The sequence below is a fragment of the Talpa europaea genome, assembly GCF_964194135.1.
Source record: "Talpa europaea genome assembly, chromosome: X".
Lineage (NCBI taxonomy): Eukaryota > Metazoa > Chordata > Mammalia > Eulipotyphla > Talpidae > Talpa > Talpa europaea.
Genome location: NC_140081.1, coordinates 53459725 through 53487206, shown reverse-complemented (window position 1 = coordinate 53487206; position 27482 = coordinate 53459725). Strand labels below are relative to the sequence as shown.

Here is a 27482-nt window from a genome sequence, read left to right as displayed (position 1 = left end):
ATTGGTATATATGTAGAGATTCTGTGTTTATGGGAAACTGTGTATTTTTATGTAGGCAGAAAGTTGTAATAACCAACCAAATTCCAAAGGAATTTCCAAGATGGATGAATTTCCTTACTGTATCAAGGTCCATTAGTGTTCATAGCTGAAGGAATATGAATTCTTTCTTTCCTTAACTGTGCTTCCATCTCTCCACATCTATATTAATGTCACTTGCTGAATCAACTGTACTCCAGACCCTGAGTGTGCACCATCTAAAACATAGTTAATGTGTTTTGACTACCGGAAAGAAAAAAATCAGTTGATTTTCTTTGCTTTGATTTTATTATCTTGTCTCTTCTAGCACATGCATAGGAAAAGTAAATGCCTTACAGAAATATTACCAGTCTTTCTGAGGGAATTGGTGGCAGTCTTTCCAGAAACGGATGGCAGATAAAAAGTAAAGACATAATATTCCGTGGTGGGTTTCCTAAGTCCAAACCTTTCAGGGAATTTGAGCATTAAAGGATTTTGTTAACAGCCATAATATGTCTCAGCCCTTCCAATTTTGCCTCTCCCAGAAACTGATAAATTGTTCTAAAGAAACTGACTAAATTCTTAAAAATCTTGTGTTCTCTTATTTGACACAGAAAAACTGCATTCTACTGTCTCCCTTGCCATTAGCTGAGGTATGTGACTGCTTCTGGACAAGGCAATGTCCCAAGTAATATTCAAAATGGATAGTCATGAGATATAAAGAATCACGATCTCAGAAGCAAAGCTTGCAGGAGAACTGAACAAAAGAACCTTCCCTATTTATGTGAGGAAGAAACAAATCAATTTATTGAGTCACTGAGATTTGGGGATTTGTTTGTTACTACAGCTACTACTTAACTAGGACATCAAGTTGATTTTTAAAAAACCCAGTCAAAGACTGACACTAAGATGACTTTTGAAATCTAAGACCTTGTTGTGTCATTGACATCGCTTGCACTTTAGCAACCCTTTATAAATCCATTGGTCCTGAGCAAGAGCATAATTATTACCACGGATATTAATGTGTAGACCAACTCAGAACTGTTAGAATTTAATTGTAACTCACTGCATCAACAATTCAGTGTTCTCCAGAAGAAGACAGTCAGTACACGAAAAGAGAAAGATAGAGACAGAGATATAGACAAACAGAAAAAAAATTGATTTTAAGAAGTTGGTTCACATGATTGTAGAGAATGCAAATCTGAAATTTGTAGATCTGGCAATGTGACTGGAAATTCAGAGAGGACTTTATGATGTAGACTGGAAGCAGAATTTCTTCTCTGGAAAACTTTTTTTTTTCCTAAAAGTTTTCAAATGAGCGCATTGGTTACATTAATATCATCCTGGGTAACATCATTTACTTAAAGTGAACTGATTGTACATGTAAACTATATCCACAAAACATGTTCAGAGCAAAACCTAGATTAGTGTTTGATTGAATAATTGTGTTATCAGAACCCAGCGACCTCAGCTATGGGAGCCAGCAGGGGCAATGATGTTCCTTCGACCTGTTGCTCCAGCACAAGTCAGTTGTGGCAGTTGCTCCTCAGAGCTCAGTAACTGCCTTTTTGTCAGTTGCGGCAGTTGCTCCTCAAAGACCTTTTATGTCACAATGTACTTCCTGGATCATGGAATGGATAAATCAGGAGCAAGTTATGAGTTGATTGGTGCAAAATGGTCTAATCAGAGTTTTGCTACCAGGACCTAGCCTCTCACCACAAGTCAGTTGTGGCAGTTGCTTCTCAGAGCTATGAGCTGATTGGTAAATGGCCCAATCAGCCCAAGGATTGAAAAATGGCCCAATCAGACTTGTGGGTGGGACATCCTAAAAGAAGATATAAACAAGGGCCTGAGAGTGCTGAGGGGAGATGATGCCATCCCAGGGAGAGACCATGCCAGCCCCTGAAGCATAGAAGAGGATGCCAGCACCCGAAGGAGAGAGCCGCCAATGCCTGCCCCTGAAGAAAAGATGATTCCAGCCTCCAAAGGAAGAAGGGGGGACTCCATTCCTGGACTCCTAAGAAGAAAGAAGAAAAGAAGAATCCAGCAGCCAACCTCCAAGGATGGAAGAGAAGCCAAATGATTCTGTCACAGACTGGGCCTCCTGTCCTTTCTCTGACATTGCCTGAAAGGAACACCAAAGGCCCTGTGCTTGGTGTCTCAAAGAGCTGTTGTTGTTGGTATAGCCCAACAAGTCACAAAGAGCTATTAACACTGGGTGTCTCTGACACCACCTCTGAGGGACCAGTAGTGGCCATCACTACTGGCCAGTGCTGCCCAGCACTCTTGGTGACTGGTGGCGGCCATCGCTGACACTATCTGGGTGAGATAGCCAGACACTTGTGGATACAGTAAGCTCTTTGTTTCCCCAGTTTGTAAAATAAACCTCATGGTTGTTGTTCCTAGAGCTTGAGGTCTCTTGCAATTGTGCACGTGGGTGAGAACCCACAGTGACCTGTCCTCTTTGGGCACTCTACTTTGTTAAGCTATAGCCCATAGGCCTCTATTGTGTAGGTGTGGTATTCCTGTAGCCCTTGGTTTTGGGTTTTGGCCACTTGGAGCTTTTTGGTGGCTGTCTGGTTCTCCGAGCCCAGGCAGGTGGGTGGCCATTCCATCCTTCCACACGGCCTCCTGACTTGTTGCCCTTTTGTAGCCCTCAGTGTCCCTATTTCAACTGGGTTGTATAGCCTAGTAAAAGATCTATCACAAACCTAACTTGAAGCTTCTTTAAAGTCTGAGATTGTACCCTGCTTTACTTTTTTTTTTGTTATATTTTATTACAAGAGGTACAGCCATAGGAATAGCCAAAGGGCAAAATAATAAATTTTGAATCTTGATGTTTTGAGTTTTTTCTAAAACATTAATATATAATGGACCCTGTAAAATACAGAGTTCTTTCATACTAAATTTTAAAATGGGAAAGAATGTTTATCCCAGAAAGATAGCAAGTATCTTAATATGTAAAAAGCCTACATTTTCTGTGTATGTGGTCAAAATTATAGTAAAAATCACAATTTGTAAGCATTTCTGATTTTTTTCTCATCAACATTAACTCTTCAAAAGTATTTGAGTTGGAAAGTATTTTTAAATATCATTATCACAAATTTGGGACATAAGATTGTCCTTCTCCATTGTCAGCTTCTTTCTTTCCTCCTTATTTATATCAATCATCTCTTCCATGCTTGATATTAAAATGAAGAAATCTTGAAAGTTATAAAGGATTCTTCTGTTTGATCTAACAACAAAATACCATGAATCCAAGGGTTGTCAGGTAATAAGGTATGAACAAAAACTAAAATCAATCTTTAAAACTATGGATTTTTTTTCTTTTTTTAAAATTTATTTGATATATTTTACATCATTTTTCATTTTTGTACAATGTCTGCATTTTCTTTTTTCTTTTTTTTTTTACAATCCAGATTTTTTTTAAAGAATAAATTTTATTTTTATATTCCCCCATACAATTGCAAACGCCCCATTCTAACCCCAATCCTTCCCCTCCCGCCCCCCACCCCCCAAAAAGTGTCTCTGGTTCATAAAAACTATGGATTTTCAATGAAATTTTAATTTTAGGCAATTACTTAGACAATTATTTAGATAATTATTTAGTTTTCCATTTTTGCCATTGGGCATTTGGAAATGAGTAATCTAAGAATAAGTGTAACAATGAACCATGTTGATTCTCTATCAGTCAAATTTTTTCTGAGTTATATGTAACAAATGGCTCCTCCTTTATTTTTTATTTCCAAAATAGGGATGCTAAATACCAATATACTTCACCTAAATAACGAACCTTTTCTAAATGTTGTTTAATCCCCATTTATACGGGAAAATTATCATTTACAAATCAATGCAAATCTCTGGTGAAAATTAAGTATAGCTGATTACTATGTTCCAAAGTCAATGAAAACATATATCATTTAAAATAAGGAACGGGGGCCTCCCTCATGGCGCAGGCACTTGAGCACTGCACTGTGGAGCTATCCACAGACTCTGCAGTGCCACTTCTATCCCCGCCGGCAGCAGAGCTACCCACATGGCACGGCTGACTGCTCCTGCCTCACCTGCTGCTCCTTTCAGCAGTGTATTTCAGTTCTTCTGCCTGTTCTGTTCCCCGCTCTGTCTCTGGTGAATCCTCTCATCCTCCCATGAATCTGGCCTGTACCCCGGTCCTTGTATAAATAAAATAAATCTTCTAAATAAATAAATAAATAAATAGATAGATAGATGCATAGATACATAGATAATTAAATAAATAAATGAAATAAGGAACTGAAGAAATGGGAGAAGAAAAAATACCAAGTACCAATGCTATATTTACTCAAAATAACAAAAAAAATATATTTTACTGAGGTTCCATTTAATTATAACACTATGTAATTCAGAAGCATAGGTGACATGCTCAGAATCATGTTACCATGCCACAACTATCACCAAAGCACTCATAGTCTTCCACTGTTATATCATTCTGGTGACAGCAGCAAAGTGAGTGTGTCCCCCTCACTTTACTTTCCCTGTTAGTCCTTCCTGTCATGTAGCCCCACCTCTGGAGTCAGATTTCTAATTTTATTGGTTTTATTTGGTTCTCTATATTCTGCATATAATTGAAAACATCTGGTATTTACTTTCTTCTCCTGATTTATTTCAGTTAGCATTATCATACCCATGTTGCCACAAATGGAATGATTTCATCTTTTCATAGTTGAGTAGAATTGCATTATGAATATATACCACATCTACCTAATCCATTCATTTGCATCTATGTTGTTTCCATAAGTCAGTTTTTAAGTCACTCTGTGATAAACACAGGAATATATATATATATATATATATATATATATACCTTCAAATTAGTGTTTTTGTATTCATTAGGTAGATACCTAGTGGTGGAATTGCTGTGTCACGTTATATCTATTTTTAATTATTTTGAAAATCTCCATACTGTTTTCCTTATGGCCTGTAACAATCTATATTTCCACAAGTAGTGTGCCAAGTCTCCTTATTCTTCACATCATTGTCAACACTGTTTTTTTTCTGGTCTTTTTGATATGGGCCATTCTCACAGGTATGTGATGATATCTTATTGTGGCTTTGATTATCATTTCCCTGTCAATAAGTGATATGAGCATTTTTTTCATGTGCATTTTGCAACTGTGTATTTTCTTTGGAGAAGTGTCTGTTTAGCTTTTCAGCCCTTTTTTTTTTGTTTATTTGCTTTCTTTTTGTTGCCATATGAGATCTATATATATCTTGGATATCAAATCACTGTCAGATGTATGATGTGCAAATATTTTATCCCAATTCAGTATCCTTTTGTTTAACTAACAGTTTATTTAGCTGTGCAGAAGAATCTTAGCTTGATGTGATCTCATTGTTTATATTCACTTTTGTTGCTCTTGCCCTTGGAAAGAAATCCAAAAATCATAACTGAAGCCAATGACATGGGGTGTTTTATTCTATATATTTTATGTTTTGGGCCTTACATCTTTGTCCTCAATCCATTTTCAGTTGATTTTGTATGAGTTTGATAGTGATCTAGTTTTTTATTTTGCACGTGGCTATCTAGTTTTTCCAGTTTTCTATTTGTTGAAAAGACTTTTCTTTCTCCGATGTATAATCTTGGTTACTTTTTTTTAATATATTTTTTAAAAGATTTATTTATTTATTTATGCAAGCACTGGGTACAGTCAGAAGCGCGCGGGAGGGTGCGAGAATTCACCAGAGCCATATGGGGGAACAGAGCAGGCAGAAGAACCAAAGTACACTGCTGAGGGGAGCAGCGGGTGGCAGGAGAGGGCCATGCACCATGTGGGACCCTCCTCCTTGGCCTGGGAGCAGCAGGGCATCAAATCAGTGCTGCAGAGGCTGTGGGCAGCTTCGCAACCCAGCACTCAACTGCTGCACCACTTGGGAGGACCAATCTTTGTTACTTTTGTTTTCCTTTAACTAGCCATAGATGTGTGGTTTATTTTGGGACCCTCAATTCTTTTCCATATATCTGTGTTTTTTTTTTTTTTATGCTCCAGTAGCATACTGTTTTTATTATCACAGCTTTTTAACGTAGTTTGCAATCTCAGCAAGTGATCCCAGCACTCTCTCTTTTTTGCCAGGATTGCTTTGGTTATTTGGGTTATTTTTGGTTCCATAGAGATTTCAATGTTTGTTATACATCTTTGAAGAATGCCATAAAATCTTTGGTAGAAATTGCATTGAATCTGTATTTTTCTTTGTGTAAAATGGCCATTTTAACCTTACTAATTCTTCCAATACATGAGAAAGGAATCTCTTTCCATTTTTGTGTCTCATTCAATTTTTTTAAAAAATGCCTCATGGTTTTCATTGTATAGGTCCTTTGCCTCATTTTTTAAGTTTATACTTTTGTGTTTAAAAATGGGGCCTCCCCTGGTGGAGCAGGCAGTTGAGCACCGTGCTGTGAAACTGTTGGCAGCCTCTGCAGCATCGGTTCCATCCCTGCTGGCTGGCAAGGGTCCCACATGGCGTGTCAGACCTCTCCTGTCTCGCCTGCTGCTTCCCTCAGCAGTGTATTTTGTCAGTCTGCCTGTTATGTTTCCCACTCTTTCTCTGGTGAATCCTATCACCATCCCACGAATCTGTCCTATACCCTGGTTAAGAAAGAAAGGAAGAGAGAGAGAGAGAGAGAAAGAAAGAGAGAAAGAGAGAGAGAGAGAGAGAAAGAGAGAAAAAAAGAAAGAAAGAGAGAAAGAGAGAAAGAGAGAAAGAGAGAAAGAGAGAAAGAGAGAAAGAGAGAAAGAGAGAAAGAGAGAAAGAGAGAAAGAAAGAAAGAAAGAAAGAAAGAAAGAAAGAAAGAAAGAAAGAAAGAAAGAAAGAAAGAAAGAAAGAAAAGAAAAAGAAAACTTTTTATTAAATTGTAAATAGGATTGTTTTCCTTATTTTTTCTCTTCTTGCACATTGTTTGCATATAGAAACAAAACTGATTTTAGAAAAAAGATTTTGTAATAGGCCATTTTATTATATATTTTTTGAATTATTTTTCCCCTTGTTTGTTGTCTTTAGTGTCATATATATATTGGGTTGTTGGAAAACTTGTGACACCCTTTTGCTTGAAAAAAAGAAAAAATACATCATGACATTACTAACAGGCCAATAATGAGTCTTTTACTTTCTCCTTCATTTGTATTCCTGTTATATCTTTCTTTTGGCTGATTGATCTAGCTAGAATTTTCAATAGTATTGAATCTATAAAAGTTTTAATGTTCCTGTTTTATACCAGATCTTAGAAGAAAAACTTTTAGCCTTTCATCAATTAGTGTGTGAGCTGTGAGTTCAGCCTTTATTATATTGAGATATGTAACACTTATCTTCAGTTTATTGAGTGTTTATAATTAATTGATATTAAATCTTATCAAATATTGATAAATTCTTAAATATTGATAATTATCATATGATTTTTATTTTTCCTTGTACCCTTGGAATAGATTCCACTTAGTCATAATGCATGATCCTTTTGATGTATTGATGAATTTGTTTTGCTAAGATTTTACTGAGGATTGGTCATTAGGGAGTTTGGTCTGTAGTTTTTTTTTTTTTTATGTCATTGTCTGATTTTGGTATCAATGATGCTGTCCTCAGAGAATGTTTTTGGAAGCATTCCCTATTAATATATATTTTTTTATTTTTACACTTCATTTTGTAATGTTTGATATGTGGATGAAAAACCATTCTAGAAGTCCTGGAACTTCTTACATAAATCATGGTGTATGATCATTTTCATGCATTATTGAATTCAATTTACTAGTAGTTTACTGAGGATTTCTGTATCTACATTCATCAGTGGTATTGACTTGTACTTTTTTTTTTTTTAAAGAGGCATGTTTTTTTTTTATTTATTTATTTGTTTGTTTGTTTGGTTGGTTATACATGCACTGGGTACAGTCAGAAGCACGGGAGGGTGAGAGAATTCACCAGAGCCAGAGAGGGGAGCAGAGCAGGCAGAAGGACCGAAGTACACTGCTGAGGGGAGCAGCGGGCGGCAGGAGAGGTCTGCACGCCATGTGGGACCCTCCTCCAGTGGCCGGGGAGCAGCCGGGGATCGAACCGGTGCTGCAGTGGCTGCGGGCAGCTTCGCAACCCAGCGCTCAACCGCTGCGCCACCGGGGAGGCCCTTGACTTGTACTTTTCAGGTGGTGTTTTTCTACTTTTGGTATCAGAGTAAGGTTGGCCTTGTAAAATGAAAATTGTACACTGGTAGCTTTCTCTCCTTTTCTATACTTTAGATGAGTTTCAGAATTTTTATTAACTATCTTTGAATGTTTGGCAAAGTTTCTAATGAAGTCATTTGATACTGAACTGTTTGTTTGAAGGTTGTTTATTACTGACTCAATCACCTTGCTAATAGTCTGTTTAGATTTTCTATTTCTTTATCATTCAGTCTTGGTAGGTTGTATATTTTAGTAATATTTTTCATATCTTCTAGGCTGCCCAATTTGTTGGTATGTATATGGTCATAGATGTAGTTTATGATCCTTTATATTTTTGTGGTATCAATTTATACCATCACCCCTTTCATTTCTGAATTAATTTGAATTATTTTTTCCTTCTAAATCTAGCTAAAGCTTTATTAATTTTGTTTATCTTTTCAAAGATCAAGCTATTAGTTTCATTTATCTTCTATGTTCTCTTTTTAATCTCTATTTCATTGTTTTCCACTTGATTTTTGATATTTTCTTCCTTCTAACTTTGGACTTCCTTTCTCTTATTTGTCCAGTTATTGAAGGTATAAAATAAGTTGATTTGAGATTTTGTTTGATGTAGGAATTTTGTGCTGACCTTGCCTCTTAGAACGGGTGTTACTGCATCTCACTTATATTAGTATGTTATATTCATTGTCATTGTTATTTTCGTTTGTATTATTATTTGTATTATTTCATTTGTATTATTTCTATGTTAATTTCTTGTTTTTTCTCAGTAGCATGTTGGTTAATGACCACATAATTTTGAATTTTCAAGTTTTATTCTTTTAATTGATTTCCAATTTCATATTTTGTTATAAAAGATCTTTGATATTATTTCAATCTTCTCATATTTATTGAGACATACTTTATAGTTTCACATGCAATCTATTCTAGGAATGTTGCAGAGTGTTTGAAAAGAATATGTATACTACTGCTTTTGGATCATATTTTCTGTGATGACTATTAGTTCCATGAGGCCTAAAGTGTAACTTAAGGCCACCCTTTTTATTGATTTTATGTCTGGATGATCTATTCACTGATGAAAGTGGAATATTAAAGCCTCCCAATTTATTATGTTGCCACCTATTTCCCCCTTTAAGTCCGTTTATATTTTTCTACATATTTAGATAATCTTATATTAGATACACAAATATTTATAATTTAGTGGATTGACTTCTATATTGTATATATGTCATGAACTCCTTTGATGCAGTGTTTGTCTTAAAGTACATTTGTTATAATGTAGGTACCTCAGCTTGTAAAGTTATTTTGTTCTGTATCATTTTATTCTATCACTATATTTGTTCTATCATCTTTTTGCTATTCTAATTCACATTTTATGATCAAATTTTCAAAAACAAACTTCAAATTGACTGAGTGCCCACAAGTCTTTTTTTCTAAGATGAATAATTAATAACTATAAGTGGAAAATTTTGATACCATGCAATAAGAAAAAGATATAGAGTCATACAGACCTGGTGTTAGTGGGAAGCCTAAGGGGTAAGCTGAAGTACCAAACTTGCATACTTAAAATGGGGCTTGGCCATCCTGTGTGCAAAGCAAAACATACTTAATATAAAAGCACTTTTATAAGATTAATGTGCATAGAAAGAGAAAAGAAAATATTCTGAATAAAACACCCAAAGTTATTCATTCCCTCATGGGTAAATATCCAGACAAATAGGGCTGACTGAGGCTGAAAAGCTTGCTGAAAGTCTAAGGCACCTTCTGGAAGAGAATCATAGAAAGGGGACCAAAAAAAAAAAAAAACCAGGCAAGTTTAGGACAAAAGAAACAAAATCAAAGTACAAATCAGAAAAAGGACTCCCACTGTTAACCTCACCTTGTATCTCATGCATTTGTCTCTTCCAAGTGATGCCTCTCTCCTTCATGTGTCTCCTCCAAGTTCCCCAAGTGCCTGGTGCAAGTCTAAAGCATAGAAGAACGTGGTTTAATTCTTCTCCATATGTGTCTCTTCCTATGTTTCTGTGTGTCTCCTTCTGAGCCCACCTGCCTTCCTTGTTACATGGTTTCACCTTGTCACTCGGTTCTACCCCTCATAAGGTGAGGCAAGGAACATGAAACCTCCCATTTTCATGGAGATGCCTCTGTTACAACCGCCTGTTTGCTTTTTCTAACCATGTCTATAGTGGCAAAGATCTGGGGATATAGCCTAGATAAGCCTTTTCTGGGGTTCCAGTGTATTCAAAATAAACAAGACAAAAGGCATTGTGCATGGACATCCAGTGTGGCAAAGCCCTTCATTTATGGAAAAGAATTGATCAGTCTAAGCCAAAGGATAAAAAAAAAAAAAAAGAAAAACATGGAGGAATTAGTCAACCAAAATAACAAAATAACAAATAGAATAACAGAAAATCACAGAAAGAAGAAAAAAAAAAAGAGAAACATCTTAAAACTGGTATTTTTTAAACCACATTCATCCCAATTCTATCCAATAGTACAACAAAATGCTTTTGTAAACTAAATCTGATTTCAATCTATTTTGATATACTTTTGCATGAATTCAGAAGGCGGAATAACCAAATAGTATTATATTGGCTATTTTGGAGTGCTCCATAAGGGTTTAGAGTGAGTCAACACCTGGTCTCTGTAGGCTTTAGGATCAAGGCCAGTCTTACCAGGCTCCACTTAAGATTTGATCTTCTCAAGTTTCCCACAGCTTTTCTAAGATTCCTAGTACTTTTTCTCCAGGGGTTTCCAGTCCTGCCAATGAAGGCAAACTTCCACACATTGGTTAGATGTCTCTAGAAACCTAGAAGCAAAGTGGAAGGTTCTCTTGTACTTGGTTAACCGTGAATTCAACTCCAAGAAGAATTTCAATCAGTGACATAAAGAAATAGTTTCCCAATTCTTTATTATAATGACAAATAAAATTCCCTATTGAGATTATGCAAAGATAAGCATATTTTCCTGATAAGTAATAAGAATGCTTATTACCATTTTTTATTAGTAGGATGGTATCAAAGAGAGAGAAAATGCAAAAACAACTTGTTTTAGCTTACACAAACACACACACACACACACACACACACTCAGTTTCCACAATGTCAAAGCTAGTTCTTCTAATCTAAGGGTTAGAAAGATTCTACACATATTATTTTCATGCAGAATGAGGGGCACCCTGAGAAAACACACTCTTAGTGTGTAAGATCTTCAAAAGAAAAGAACTTAAATGTAATTAGTGTACAACAGAGAGAAGAAAAATAATAGAGTTTCCAAATGAAGCACACAAAGTTTCCCATTCCTTCATGAGTAAATGCCCATCCAAACAGCGTTGGCCCAAAGCAGGGCCAGTGAGGCCCAAAATCTTAACACAAATCTAAGGCATCTTCTAGGAAAAACGCAAAAGGGGCCTTGAAAGTGTGTAAAGAGAGAAGCAAAATCAAAATGCAAGTCAAGATAAAAACTGCCACTGTCAGCCTCCTCACATGTTTCTCACCCATGTCTCTTCTAAGCAGCTCCTTCCATGACCCCCAAGTTCCTGGTGGTAAGAAGCAAGCATGGCTTCTTCTTCACAAGTCTCCCTGCTCCACATGCCTCCTCCAAGATTCTTCCTGTTACATGTCAGGGGGTGGGGCACCCCAGAATCCCCAAACCCACCCATTCTAAATAGATTCTGCCAACCACCACATCAAGACAAAACATACTCCATTCAGTAAGACCTTCAATGGAAAAGAACTTTAATACAATGAGTGTGCAACAAAGAAAAGGGGAAGAAAATAGTTTACAAATCAAGCACCCCAAATTACCCTTCCCTTTGTGAGTAAATGTCCAGCCAAATAGGGATGGCTCAAAGCTGGGCCACTGAGGCCCAAACACCTGCCACAAATATAAAGCACTTTCTGATAAAGACCCATAGAAAGAGGTCAGAAACAGACAAAAAGTATCCAAAGCAGGGCTTGCAAGGCCCCAATATTTGACACACATCTAAGGTAAATTTTGGCAGGGAAACATGGGAAGGAGACAAAAGGAGCCAGCCAGGCTTGGGACAAAAGAAATAAAATCAAAATATAAATCAAGATAATGGCTGCCATTTTCAGCCTCCCCATGTGGGTCTAACCCCTGTGTCTCTTCCAAGTGTCTCCTCATGTCCCTTGTCAATGTGCCCCCTTCAGGAAACCCAAGTCCTTCGTGCAAGTCAAACAGGGGCCTCCCTTGTGGCGAAAGGGGTTGAGCACCACACTATGAAGCAATCTGCAGCCTCTTCAGCACTAGTTCAATCACCAACTGTCCAAGGAGAAACCCACATGGTGCAGCAGACCTCTCCTGTCCCTTCCACTGCTCCCTTCAGCAGTGTATTTCAGTCAGTCTGCCTGTTCTGTTCCCCACTCTGTCTCTGGTGAATCCTGTCAACCCCACCCACACCATCACATCTCTGGCCTGTGCCCCAGCTCTTGTATGCATAAATAAATAAATCTTTATTTTTAAAAAAGCTGACAATAAAAACAACAAGAACAAACTATGCATCAAGCTGGACTGTGAGTGGAAAGGAACTATTTCAGCCACCGCTCCCTGTGAACTGGAACTGTGGAGAACCATGCAGGAATCCCCATGGAGGTGAGCAAATGGCTCCAGGCGCCATTAGAGAAAAACAAAGACTCCCAGGAGACCTACAAATAGCCCAAGGCCAGCCAGTAAGCTGGTGGAAAAGCAGCGCTCTTGAAAAGCATAAGCAGATGGCAGCTGCCCAGGTCCCCATGCCTGCAACCTAGGCTTGCAGGCAGAAGCACAGGAGCCCTCATTGAGGTGAATGTCCCTCACTGACTAATTAGAAACCAGGCGTCCGGACACAGGAGCTGGGTGCAAAAGGCACCATTTCTGCAGACACTGAACTGGGCTACAGCCCATGTCCTGGACCTGAGGGCTTTGGAACTGAGACCCGGGGCATGAAATTCGGGGTGTGGGATCCCCATGACGGTGGGGCACAGGGCACACACAGCAACCCCATGCCATTGAGACATTTCACACTACTCCCACTCTGTTCCCCGATCCACAGGGTAAAAAAACAGTTCCTGAAGGATACTAGGAGAGATCTCTGGTGCCACCTAGCAACCAGAAAAAAATCACCAACACCCTATAGTTGGAAATCAGGGATTCCAAAAACACCCTCAGGTGCTGAGAGAGGGTGGGTCAAGCAAACGGGGGAAGGGAAATAAGGTGTGGAACAAGACCCCATCCTGGAACTGAGAGCAAGGCACAGGATCCGTGGGTAGGACACGCCATAGCAGTGGGCACTGCACAGGGTGACAGCCAGAGTTTTGGATCTGATAGCGCTGGAACTGAGACCTAGAGTGCAGAATTCAGGGTGTGGGATTCATACAGCTGAGGGCACAACACCGGTTGAACACAGGGCAGACACAACACCTGGCTTGAATAAGAGCCCTTGTGTTGAGGAGCTCCCCTCCGTCCCCGCTCCACTACTCAGAGAACCACTGGGAAAAAGCACAGGTCAGCAAGTAAGGGTCTCTGGTGCCACCTCATGACCAGAACTAAATAACCAACTAGCTGATTCCCTGTTGGAACTGAGTAAATACAGAGGGAGGGAATTGTAAGGGACAGAGCCCAGCAACATAGCATCAACACCCTGGTGGAGTTTTGGTCTACCAGTGCTGGTCTCAGTCTGGTAAACAGTTTCCAACAACCCTAAAATAGCACTCCAAAGAGATGCCCACCAACACCAGTGGCACAACGTCCCAACACATAGAACTAATTAGAAAGAAAACAACAGGGAGACGAAAAAATATAAATAACCCAGCAAGCCCGCAGGAGGACACACCACAAAAAGAAATACAGTCACCAGAGCTCAACAATGACATGGAAGAACTTCTTGGCCTATCAGCTAGAAAACTAATAATCATCATGATTGAAAAGCAGAAAGAAAATGAAAAGGAAAAAATGATTTGAGACAGATAATCACTGAATGGAAGAATGACATTGAGACCTTAAGAAAGGAAAGAAAAGAAACACAGGAGATTAAAAGATTACTAAAGGAGATAAAGAACTCTGGGGAAAGCAATGAAAACAGAATCAATGAAATGGAAGAAGGGATCAGTACTATCAAAGATACAGAAATAAAAAGAGCCAAAAGAGAAAAGGAGAGAGAAGTGCAAATGAAGAAGTATGAGAATACTCTTAGACAGTTATCGGACTCCATGAAGAGAGGAAATGTAAGAGTTATAGGCATTCCAGAAGGTGAGGAGAGAGACAAAGGAACTGAGAAATTATTCAAAGTGATAATTGAAGAAAACATCCCAAGCATGAAAAAGGAGATGAATATAGAAATACAAGAAGTGAGAAGAACTCCCAATTACTGCAATGAATAGAAAACTACAGCAAGACACCTAATAGTAAAGCTTGCAAGAGTCCAAGACAAGGAAAAAATAATGAAACTGGCAAGAGGGAAGAAACAGATAACTTATAAGGGAAAACCAATCAGGTTAACTTCAGACGTCCCTGAAGAAACATTACTGGCAAGAAGAGAAAGGAGGAAATATTCAACAAGCTTCAAGACAGCAAAGGTCAACAAAGAATACTTTACCCTGCAAAGCTCTCCTTCCTCTACGAAGAAAAACCATGGGCCTTCTCAGACAAACAGAAACTCCAGAAAATCATTACAACTAACCCCCCCCACTCCAAACTATTCTACAAGAAGTCCTAAAGCCAAAACCAACAGAGGAATGAACAAGAAGAACAGAATAAAACAATGAATAAAATCACAAAAAAAAGACAAACAATGGCAAATTCAGATGCCAACATATCAATATTAACTCTAAATGTAAATGGATTAAACACATTAATAAAAAGACACAGAGTAGCAGGCTGGATTAAAAAAAAACAAAATTCAACCTTTTGCTGTCTCCAGAAAACACATTTAACCACAAAAGATGAACACAGACTGAAAGTAAAAGGTTGCAAAACAATCCTACAAGCAAATGGACCAAAAAATAAGGCAGGAACAGCCATACTTATATCAGATGAAATAGACTTCAAATTAAAAAAGGTAAAAAGAGACATAGATGGACACTACATTATGATCAAGGGGACACTACATCAAGAAGATATAACACTCATCAACATATCCTCACCAAATGAAGGAGCACCAAAATTTATTAGACAATTATTAACAGCTCTGAAAAAAGATATTAAAGAAAATACATTGATAGTGGGAGACTTCAACACCCCACTCTCACCAATGGACAGATCAATGAGACAAAAAATAAACAAAGGCACTAGAGCCCTAAATAAAGACATAGAACTCATGGCCTTAACAGACATCTATAGGACACTGCACCCAAAAAAATCTGAGTACACATTTTTCTCAGGTGCTCAGGAATCATTCTCCAAAATCGATCACATACTGGGCCACAAGACAAACATCAACAGATACATGAAAATCAAAATCATTCCAACTATCTCCTCAGATCATAATGGCATCAAGCTAGAAATAAATCATGAAAAGAAAACAAGGAACCCTCCCACTTCATGGAGATTGAAATCTACTCTACTGGAAGACCACTGGACTAATGAGGAGATCAAAGAAGCAATTAAAAAATACTTTGATTTGAATAACAAGGAGATCACCAGTTTCCAGAATGTATGGGATGCAGCAAAAGCAGTAATAAGAGGAAAATATATAGCAATACAGGCTCACATCAACAAACAAGGAAGAACTCAAAGAAACAACTTAATCTCACATCTCAAAGAAATAGAAAAAGAACAACAAAAAACTGTAAAGCAAGTAGAAGAAAGGAAATACTAAAAATCAAAGCAGAAATAAATGAATTAGAAATTAAAAAAAAAAAAACAATCCAAAAGATCAATGAATCCAAAAGTTGGATCTTTGAAAAAATAAACAAAATAGACAAACCTCTGGCAAGGCTCACAAAGAAAAAATGGGAGAAAACACATATAAATAGAATTATAAATGAAAGAGGAGAAATCACAACAGACACAGTATAAACCAAAAGAATAATCAGAGATTAATATGAACACTCATATGCAAACAAATTCAACAACCTAGAAGAGATGGACAAACTCCTAGAATGATATAATCATACAATGATGGACAAAGAAGAGATAGACCAACTAAACAGACCAATGCAAGCAGAAAAATTGAAGCAGTAATCAAAGCACTTCCCAAAAACAAAAGTCCAGGCCCAGACGGCTTCACAAAGGAATTATACCAAAAGTTCAGCAGTGAATTAGTGCCTATCCTAAACAAACTCTTTCCAAAAATTGAAAAAGAAGAAATACTACAAAATACATTCTATTAGTCAACATTACACTAATACCAAAACCCGACAAAGACAGCATAAAAAAAAGAAAATTACAGGCCATTCTCCCTAATGAACACTGATGCAAAAATCTTCAACAAAATCCTTGCAAAAGAATCCAACAATGCATCCATAAGATAATTCACCACAACCAAGTAGGATTTATTCCAGGGATACAAGGATGGTTCAACATCCGAAAATCAATCAACGTAATCCAACGCATCAACAAAAAGTAATATATATACCATATGATAATATCCATAGATGCTGAGAAATCATTTGACAAAGTACAAAATCCGTTTCTGATAAAGGCCTTTGAAATTCTCAGGATACAAGGAACATATCTCAACATCATAAAGGCCATATATGACAAGTCCACAGCCAATATCATTCTCAATGGTGAAAATCTGAAATCATTCCCATTAAGATCTGGAACAAGGGCCTCCCCTTGTGGTGCAGTGGTTGAGCACTCGGCTGCAAGGCTGCCCGCAGCCTCTGCAGTGCCTGTTTCTTCCCTGGCCGCTGGCTAGGGTCCCACAAAAAAAAAAAAAAATCTGGAATAAGACAAGGATGTCCACTCTTAACACTGCTTTTCAACATAATACTGGAAGTCCTAGCCAGAGCAATAAGACAAGAGAAACACATACAAGGAATCCAAATAGGCAAGAAAGAAGTCAAACTATCACTATATGCAGACAATATGGTAATATACATAGAGAACCCCAAAAACTCCACAGAAAAACTCATTCAACTAATTAATCAGTTTAGTAAAGTGGCACTATACAATATCAATGCACAAAAATCAGTAGCCTTCCTATACACAAAAAATAAATCTGAAGAAGAATAAATCAAGAAAACCATCCCTTTTATTATTGAAACAAAACAAAGCAAATACTTGGGAATAAACCTAACAAAAGAAGTAAAGGACCTATACAAAGAAAAATATAAAACATTGTTAAAAGAAATAGAAGTAGACACAAAGAAATGGAAAGACCTGCTCATGTATCGGAAGAATTAATATTATCAAAATGGACATCCTACACAGAACAATCAACAGATTCAATGCTATTCCAAATAAAATTTCAAAGAAATAGAAAAAAAATGATGAAATTCATAGGGAGCCACCAAAAATCATGAATAGCCAAAACCCTCCTGAAAAATGGAAGGGAGTGGAGGCATCACTCTCCCAGATTTCAAACTATACTACAAAGCCATAATAATCAAAACTGCAAGGTATGGTACCAGAACAGACACATGGACCAATGGAACTGAATAGAAAAATCACCCGAATAGAAATAAACCCACAGATTTATGGTCAACTAATCTTTGACAAAGGAGCAAAGAATATGCACTGGAGCAAAGAAAGTTTATTCAATAAATGGTGCTGGGAAAACTGGGTCGCTACATGCAAAAGAATGAAGCTTGACTACTATCTCACACCTTGCACAAAAACCAAATCGAAATAGATTAAATAACTAGACATAATACCTGAAACCATAAAATATATAAAAGGAAAGATAGGTGAAACACTACATGTCATGTATCTCAAAAACATCTTTACAGACACATCACCCAAAGCAGTGATAGTGATGGCAAAGATAAAAAGCTGGGACTACATCAAATTAAAGAGCTTCTGCACAGCAAAAGAGACAATAACCAAAACAAGGAGACACCCCACCAACTGGGAGAAAATTTTTGCACACAACACTAATGATAAAGGACTGATCACAAATATCTACATAGAGCTGATGAGACTCAACATAAACAAAGTAAATAATCCAGTCAAAAAATGGGCAGAAGAGCTAAAAGTGAAATTCTCCAAAGAGGAAATGCAAATAGCCAACAGGCATATGAAAAAATGTTCAGCATCACTTGTAATCAGGGAAATGCAAATCAAAACTACAATGAGATACCATCTTACATCAGTGAGACTGCACATATTTAAAAAAAACTAGCTACAGCAAATGTTGGTGAGGATGTGGAGAAAAAGGGAGTATCTTGCACTGCTGGTGGGAGTGCAAAATGGTCCAACCAATATGGAAAGCTATATGAAATTCCTCAACCTGCTAAAGATGGAGCTTCCATATGATCCAGCAATTCCACCCCTAGGTATTTGCCTAAAGGACAGAGGATCATTAATTCCAAAGGGCGCCTGCACCCCTATATTTATAGCAGCATTATTTACAATAGCTAAGCTGTGGAAACAATGCAAATTCCAAAAATAGATGACTGGATCAAGAAGATGCCATACATGTACACAATGGAATATTACTAAGCAATCAAAAAATAAACTCACGCAATTTGCAGCAACATGGATGGAGCTGGGAGGGATCATGCTCAGAGAAATAAGCCAGAGAGAAAAAGAAAAATACTTGATGGTCTCATTCATAGCAGGAATTTAGAAAACCTATATAAGAGACCAGGAAAAAGACTAATTATAATAAAGTAAAAATCAAAATCAACAAGCAACTATAAACCAGAGACACAATACGTGGTGGGGGGGATTGGGAGAGGAGGATGGATTAAGGTTAAAATAAGGGGTGTGGGAATTGTTTGCAGATTATAACCAAGATGAAAATGCATACATTGTGCAAAAATGAAAATTGATGCAAAATATATCAATTTTTTAAAAAATATATTAAATATATTATAAAATAATATTTTCTTAGAATATTTTTGGTCATTACACTCACAGCAAAGTCTTATTGGATATTTTATCTATCCCTCGACACTGCCTTTGATTTTATTGCCCAGTATCAACTCAGTCTTCTCTCTATCCCTTCCTCCTCTCTAGCTTCCTAACCCCACAATAATTTAGATTTTTTAAGGAAAAATATAAACTGCTTATTTATCTATCTTCATTTTAGGGATTCACTTTATATCACTTAACATACCTATCAAGGCATTTTCCTAAGCAAACAGTTCTATAATGGAGAAACATTGGAAATAACTATTAAAATACAATTTTTACTATGTCTATGTAATAATACAAATCCCTGTTTGTTAAATAACATTTTGTTAGGATTAAATAAAATAATACATATGAAAGTGTTTTGTAAAACATTTAATAAACTACAAACACTATGAAATTAGATATTAAGGAGTACGGGTTAAATGGAAGAAAATATTTCTACCCTTGATGGTAATGGTAGTTTATCTGTATTTCTAATACTTTATCTAAAAACTTGTCCAGAAAATAATTTATCTTCCTAGGTAAGGTAATGATCTCTGAATCTAGAAAAATATAATAATATCAAGAAAAGTATGATTTCTCCTATTGAAGAAAATAAAGAATCCTCTCATTTGGAAAGAAAAGATATTGTAAAATCTCATGAATAGACATGTCTCAGTTTTTATTTCACAACAAAATGCTCTCATAACTGTCCACTTGTTCTTCCAACTCTTTTCATTTCTCCTGATTACATATGAGGGGAAAAAACATTGAAGTACAAATCTTTTTATCTATTGCTGATTTCTGTTGTGATTAAGAAGGTAAATGGAAACATTGGCACATGTGGGTAGGAGCCGGGGTCACAAAAAAAGACAGTATTATAGTTATTGGAATCCAAAAATCTAAATTTGCAACCTGGCTTTGCCAGGAGTGTCCACTATTTCATTGGGAAAGAAAGGATCCACCAGTAGGTTTCAATAAAAGTCTACAAGAGCCAAATTTGTATTATATTAGTTTGAGCTACTCAGCAATTTTTAATGCATGTAAACAGTTTAGAATAGTTTTTTTTTTTTAATATTTACTGATTTATTCATAGAAGAGCTGGGGTAGAGTCCAGAGACGTGGGGGATGAGAGGGTTCACCAGAGACAGAGTGGGGAGCAGAAGAGGCATATTCACTGAAATACACTGCTGAGGGAAGCAGCAGGCAAGACAGGAGAGGACTGCTGTGCTCTGTGTGTCACCTCCTTGGCTGGGAATCAAACTCGTACTGCAGTGGCTATGGATAGTTTCATAGTGCTGTGTCTTAACACTTTGCACCATCAGGGAGGCCCCTTTTAGAATAGTCTTAAGAATTTTATACATTGTGTTTTCTTTTTTTTTATTTTTATAGAGGCATGTTTTCTTTCTTTCTTTCTTTCTTTCTTTGTTTATACATGCACTGGGTACAGTCAGAAGCGCGGGAGGGTGAGAGAATTCACCAGAGCCAGAGCGAGGAGCAGAGCAGGCAGAAGGACCGAAGTACACTGCTGAGGGGAGCAGCGGGCGGCAGGAGAGGTCTGCGCGCCATGCGGGACCCTCCTCCGGTGGCCGGGAAGCAGCCAGGGATCGAACCGGCGCCGCAGAGGCCGCGGGCAGCTTCGCAGCCCAGGGCTCAACCGCTGCGCCACCGGGGAGGCCCTACATTGTGTTTTCAACCATACATTTTGTGGCTTTAATCACCATTTTTCTCTTTTGTTTCTTTAACTTTGCCAGTTTGCTTTTATTCCTCTTATTTTATATCATTTTATTATTTGAGGAGGATATGTTTTTAGGAAGAGTATGCTATCTATAATTTCTTTGAGACTGTGAAGAATTATTTATTATGATTCTTTTACTTCTTTGAGCGGTTTCTATTATGGTACATATTCAACTGAGCATCTTATTTTCCTGTGCTTCTTTCCTCGTTAGGCTTTGCAGTTTTCATGCAGATATTCTGCATCTCCTGTGTCCTATCCATTTTATTAAATCCAATCAGTTTAATAAAGACTATTTATGTATTCCTTTCAGTACGATGATAGTTAAGTCAGGAAATATTTGCGTTTATTTTTTGAGATCCATGAAGGTAGTATTTATTTGAGGGGGGCTCTGTTTTCTTTCTGTTTTTTTTTTTATATTCCCCATAGAAGTACAACCCCCTTATTTTGACCCCAAACCCTCCTTTCCCCACCACCCCCCAACCGCCATAGAATGTCTCTGATTCAGAGTTGTTTGTCAATTGGGATATTTTCTTTCTTATAGTTATTCTTTTTCCTGGTCACTTATTTAAGTTTTCTAGATTCCTGCTATGAGTGAGACCATCCGGTATTTTTCTTTTTCTTTCTGGCTTATTTCTCTGAGCATGATCCCTTCCAGCGCCATCCATGTTGCTGCAAAATGCATGTGTTTATCTTTTTTGAATGCTGAGTAATATTCCATGGTGTGTATGTACCACATCTTCTTGATCCAGTCATCTATTTTGGGGCATATGGGTTGTATCCAAAGCTTAGCTATTGTAAATAGTGCTGCTATTAACATAGGGGTGCAGGTGCTCTTTGGAATTGATGTTTCTGTGTCCTTTGGGTAAATACCTAGGAGTGGAATTATTGGATCATATGGAAGCTCGATGATTAGTAGGTCAAGAAATCTCCACACAGCTCTCCATAGTGGTTGGACCAGTTTGCACTCCCACCAGCAGTACAGGAGAGTTCCTTTTCTCCACAACTTCACCAACATTTGTTGTTGCTAATTTATTTTTAATATGTGCCATTCTCACTGTTGTAAGATGGTATCTCATTGTAGTTTTTTTAAATAATAAATTTTATTTATATATTCCCCATACAATTGCAACCCCCCAATTCTGACCACAATCCCTCCCCTCCGCCCCCCACCCCCCAAAAAGTGACTCTGGTTCATAGTTTTTGTTGATTTTGATTTTCACTTTCTTATAGTTATTCCTTTTCCTGGTCCCTTATTTAAGTTTTCTAGATTCCTGCTATGAGTGAGACCATCCGGTATTTTTCTTTTTCTTTTTGGCTTATTTCGCTGAGCATGATCCCTTCCAGCACCATCCATGTTGCTGCAAATTGCATGTGTTTATCTTTTTTGAATGCTGAGTAATATTCCATGGTATATATGTACCACATCTTCTTGATCCAGTTATCTAATTTTGGGCATTTGGGCTGTTTCCAAAGCTTAGCTATTGTAAATAGTGCTGCTATAAATATAGGGTTGCAGGTGTTCTTTGGAATTGATGTTTCTGTGTCCTTTGGGTAAATACCTAGGAGTGGAATTGCTGGATCATATGGAAGCTCTATGTTTAGAAATCTCCACACAGCTCTCCATATTGGTTGAACCAGTTTGCACTCCCACCAACAGTGCAGAAGAGTTCCTTTTTCTCCACACCCTTGCCAACATTTGTTGTTGCTAGGTTTTTTAATATGTGTCATTCTTACTGGTGTTAGATGGTATCTCATGGTATTTTTATTTGCATTTCCCTGATTACAAGTGATGTTGAACATTTTTTCATATGCGTGATGGCCATTTGCATTTCCTCTTCAGAGAAGTTTCTTTTTAGCTCTTCTGCCCACTTTTTGACTGGATTATTTTCTTTGTTGTTGTTGAGTCTCATCAGCTCTTTGTAGATTTTTGTGATCAGTCCTTTATAATTAGTGTTGTGTGCAAAAATGTTCTCCCATTCGGTGGGGTTTCTCTTTGTTTGGGTTATTGTCTCTTTTGCTTTGCAGAAGCTCTTTAATTTGATGTAGTCCCAACTGTTTATCTTTGCCTTCTCTATCACTGCTTTGGGTGATGTGTCTGTAAAGATGTCTTTGATGTGCATATCATGTAGTGTTTCACCTATATTTCCTTCTATCTATTTTATGGTTTCAGGTCTTAAGTCTAGTTCTATAATCCATTTTGAGTTGGTTTTTGTGTATGGTGTGAGGTAGTAGTCAAGCTTCATTCTTTTGCATGTAGCGGCCCAGTTTTCCCAGCACCATTTATTGAACAGACTTTCTTTGCTCCAATGCATATTATTTGCTCATTTGTCAAAGATTAGTTGACCATAAATCTGTGGGTTTATTTCTGGATTTTCTATTCAATTCCATTGGTCTGTGTGTCTGTTCTTGTTCCAATACCATGCAGTTTCGATGATTATGGCTTTGTAGTATAGTTTGAAGTCTGGGCGTGTGATGCCTCCATTACCTTCTTTTTTTTTTTCCAGGAGAGCTTTGTCTATTAAGGATTTTTGGTGATTCCATATGAATTTCAGCAATAATTGTTCTATTTCTTTGAAGAATGTCATTGCAATTTTTATTGTAATGGGATTGAATCTGTAAATTGCTTTTGGTAGATAGCCATTTTGATCATGTTAATTCTTCCAATCCATGAGCAGGGGATGTCTTTCCATTTCTTTGTGTCTTCTTCTATTTCTTTTAACAGTGTTTTATAGTTTTCTTTGTTTATATCCTTTACCTCCTTTGTTAGATTTATTCCCAAGTATTTGATTTTTCTTGTTTTGATAATAAAAGGGATTTTTTTTTTAATTTCTTCTTCTTCAGATTTATTGTTTGTGTATAGGAAGGCTACTGACTTTTGCGTGTTCATTTTGTATCCGGCAACTTTACTGAACTGATTGATGAGTTGAATTAGTTTTTCTGTGGAGTTTTTGGGGTTCTCTATGTATATAATCATATCATCTGCAAATAGTGATAGTTTGACTTCTTCTTTTCATATTTGGATTCCTTGTATGTCTTTCTCTTGTCTTATTGCTCTGGCTAGGACTTCCAGTATTATATTGAAAAGCAGTGGTGAGAGTGGACATCCTTGTCTTGTTCCAGATCTTAATGGAAATGTTTTAGCGTTTCACCATTGAGAATAATACTGGCTGTTGGCTTGTCATAAATGGCCTTTATGATGTTGAGATATGTTCCTTGTATCCCAAGAATTTCAAGGGCTTTTATCATGAATGGGTGTTGCACTTTGTTGAAAGCTTTCTCAGCATCTATTGATATTATCATATGGTTTTTACATATCTTTGTGATGATGTGTTGGATAATGTTGATTGAGTTTTGGATGTTGAACCATCCTTTTGTCCCTGGCATGAATCCTACTTGGCCATGGTGAATAATCTTATGGATACATTGTTGGATTCTGATATCTAAAATTTTTTTGAGGATTTTTGCATCAGTGTTCATTAGGGAGATTGGCCTGTAGTTTTCCTTTTTTGTATTGCCCTTGTTTGGTTTTGGTATTAGTGTAATGTTGGCTTCATAGAACGTGTTTGGTGTTGTCCCTTCCTTCTCAATTTTTTGGAAGAGTTTGTGAAGGATAGGCACTAATTCGTCTCTGAATATTTGGTAGAATTCATTTGTAAATCCATCAGGTCCTGGGCTTTAGTTTTTGGGGAAGTTTTTAATTATCATTTCAATTTTGCTGCTTGTAATTGGTCTGTTTATGTGTTCTATTTCTTCTTTATCCAGCTTTGGGTGATTGTAGAGTTGTCGGAATTTGTCCATCTCCTGTAGATTGTTGAACTTGTTTCCATATAACTGTTCATAGTAGTTACTGATTATTCTTTTGATTTCTGCTGTGTCTATTGTGTTTTCTCCTCTTTCATTTATGATCCTGTGTATTTGTGCTTTCTCCCTTTTTTCCTTTGTGAGCCTGGCTAGGGTTTTGTCTATTTTACTGATTTTTTTTTGAAGAACCTGCTCTTGGTTTCATTGATCTTTTGGATTGTTTTATTTAGTTTCAATTTCATTCATTTCTGCTTTGGTTTTTATTATTTCTTTTCTTCTACTGGTTTTGGGTTTTTTTGTTTTTTTTTTTTTTCTAGATCTTTGAGCTTTAAGATTAGGTTTTTTCTTTGAGTTCCTTCTTGTTTCTTGATGTAAGTCTCTATTGCTATATATTTTCCTCTTATCACTGCTTTTGATGCATCCCATACATTTAGGAAATTGGTGTCCTCCTTGTCATTCAATTCAAGGAATTTTTTTAATTTTTTCTTTGATCTCCTCATTAGTTCAGTGGTCTTCCAGTAGTGTGGTTTTCAATCTCCATGAGGCAGGAGAGTTCCTTGCCTTCTTTTCATTGTTTATTTCTAGTTTGATGCCTTCATGGACAGAAAATATGGTTGGTATGATTTCAATCTTGGTGTAACTGTTGATGTTTGTCTTGTGCCCCAGTATATGATCGATCCTTGAGAATGATTCGTGTGGGCTTGAGAAAAATGTGTACTCCGTTATTTTGGGCTTTAGTGTTTTATAGATGTCTGTTAAGCCCAAGCACTCTAGATCCCTATTTAGAGATTTAGTGTCTTTACTTATTTTTTGTCTTGATAATCTATCCATTGTTGATAATGGTGTGTTGAAGTCTCCCACTATGTATGTGTTTTCTCTGATGTCTATTTTCAGGGATGACAATAGTTGTCTGATATATTTTGGTGCTCCTTTCTTTGGTGAATATATGTTGATGAGCATTAATTCTTCTTGAATATTATCCCTTGATCATAATGTAGTGACCGTTGGGGTCTCTTTTTACTTTTTTGAGTTTGAAATCTGTTTTATCTGATATAAGTATAGCTGTTCCGTTCCTGCTTTCTTTTTTGGTCCATTTGCTTGTAGGATTTTCCATCCTTTAACTTTGAGTCTATTTTTATCTTTTGTAGCTAAATGTGCTTCCTGGAGACAGCAAAAGGTTGGGTTTTGTTTCTTAATCCAGGCTGCAACTCTGTGTCTTTTTATTGAAGAGTTTAGTCCATTTACATTTAGAGTTAATATTGATATGTTAGCATCTGTATTTGCCATTTTGTTTGTCTTTCCTTTGATTTAATTTATTTATTATTTTAATAACTATTTCTTTCATTGTTATTCATCCCTCTGAGGTTCTCGCTTTAGGACTCCTTGTAGTATTTTTTGGAGTGGGGGTTTAGTCATAATGAAATTCCAGAGTTTCTGTTTGTCTTGGAAGGTCCTTATTCTTTCTTCATAGAGCAAGGAGAGTTTTGCAGGATAGAGTATTCTTGGTTGGCATTTGTTTTCTTGGAGTCTGTTGACTATGCCCCTCCACTCTCTCCTTGCCCATAGTGTTTCTTAGGAGAAATTTGATAGCAGTCTGATTGGTTTTTCTGTGAATGTTATCTGTTTCTTCCCTCTTGTCAGCTTCATTATTTTTTCCTTGTCCTGGATTCTTGGGAGCTTTACTATTATGTGTCTTGCTGTATTTTTCCTTTCATCATGGAAGTTTGGTATTCTTCTTGCTTCTTGTATATCAATTTTCAGCAACTTCTTCACGTTTCGGAAGTTCTCTTCAATTGTTTCCTTGAATATTTTCTCTGGTCCTACATCTCTCTCCTCTCCTTCTTGGATTCCTATAACTATTATATTTCATTTCCTCATGGAGTCAGATAATTCCCGAATTCTTTATTTGGTCTTTTTCTTTCGTACTTGTCTTTCCTTTTCTGTTTTGGTTCTTTTTATTTCTGTGTCTTCAAGAGTTCTTATTCATTCTTCCATTTCATCTATTCTTCTTCCATTGCTTTTCCCAGAGTTCTTTAGCTCCTCCATTAAGTCTTTGATCTACTGCATTTCTTTTACTTCCTTCTTTAGGGACTCAATTTCATTCTTCTGATCGTTGATTATTTTTCTCTCATCATTGTTTTCCTTTATGACTTCTGTCATTTTTTTAATCACAGCAATTTTCAATTCTCTTTCTGGAAGGCTCAGAAGTTCTTCCAAGCTACTGTAGTTGCTATCTGGTGGATGGTTTTCTTTTTGTGGTGTGTCTTTTTTTCTGAAGAGTTGCTTGGTTGCATGTAGTTTTTCTTTTCCCTACTGCCTGTTTTCTAATTTGCCATATGCCTTGAGACACTGTGTTGGTGGTACTGGCCGGCACCTTTTTGGTGTGCTCTTTGTGGGATTTGGAAACTGGCAGTCTAAATGAGTCAAATACTGTTATACCAGAAGTCTAGTGAGGCAGTGGTACTTTGATTATGTTAATTGTAGCTGTCACAGAATATTTCCTCCTTCTGTGTTTAATTACAATGTTGTGTGTTGAAGTCCCACAAACTTCCCTGGAGGGGGGCAGCTGGATTGCTTTTGGGTTCCAAATCCCTGGATCCCTCTCTGGTTTCCAGCTTCCTGCCAAGTGGGACCAGGCTTGTGGGGGCCTTCAGCTCACCTCTGACTGCACAGAGAACCTTTTCCCTCTGGTTCCACAGGGAGCATTCTGCCAGTTTCAAGCAGTCTTCATTGAAGAAAGATCCCTGTTC

The 27482-nt window shown here is 37.1% G+C and overlaps 1 pseudogene across 1 annotated transcript in view; it reads left to right on the top strand.

The window, feature by feature from the left end:
* LOC311187583 (glyceraldehyde-3-phosphate dehydrogenase-like) overlaps positions 1–27482 on the top strand; it is a 167729-nt pseudogene that overhangs the window by 17157 nt on the left and 123090 nt on the right. The window contains exon 5 of the transcript in view: positions 2547–2613. The product of the transcript in view is annotated as a glyceraldehyde-3-phosphate dehydrogenase-like (transcript). The remainder of the gene's footprint in view (positions 1–2546; positions 2614–27482) is intronic.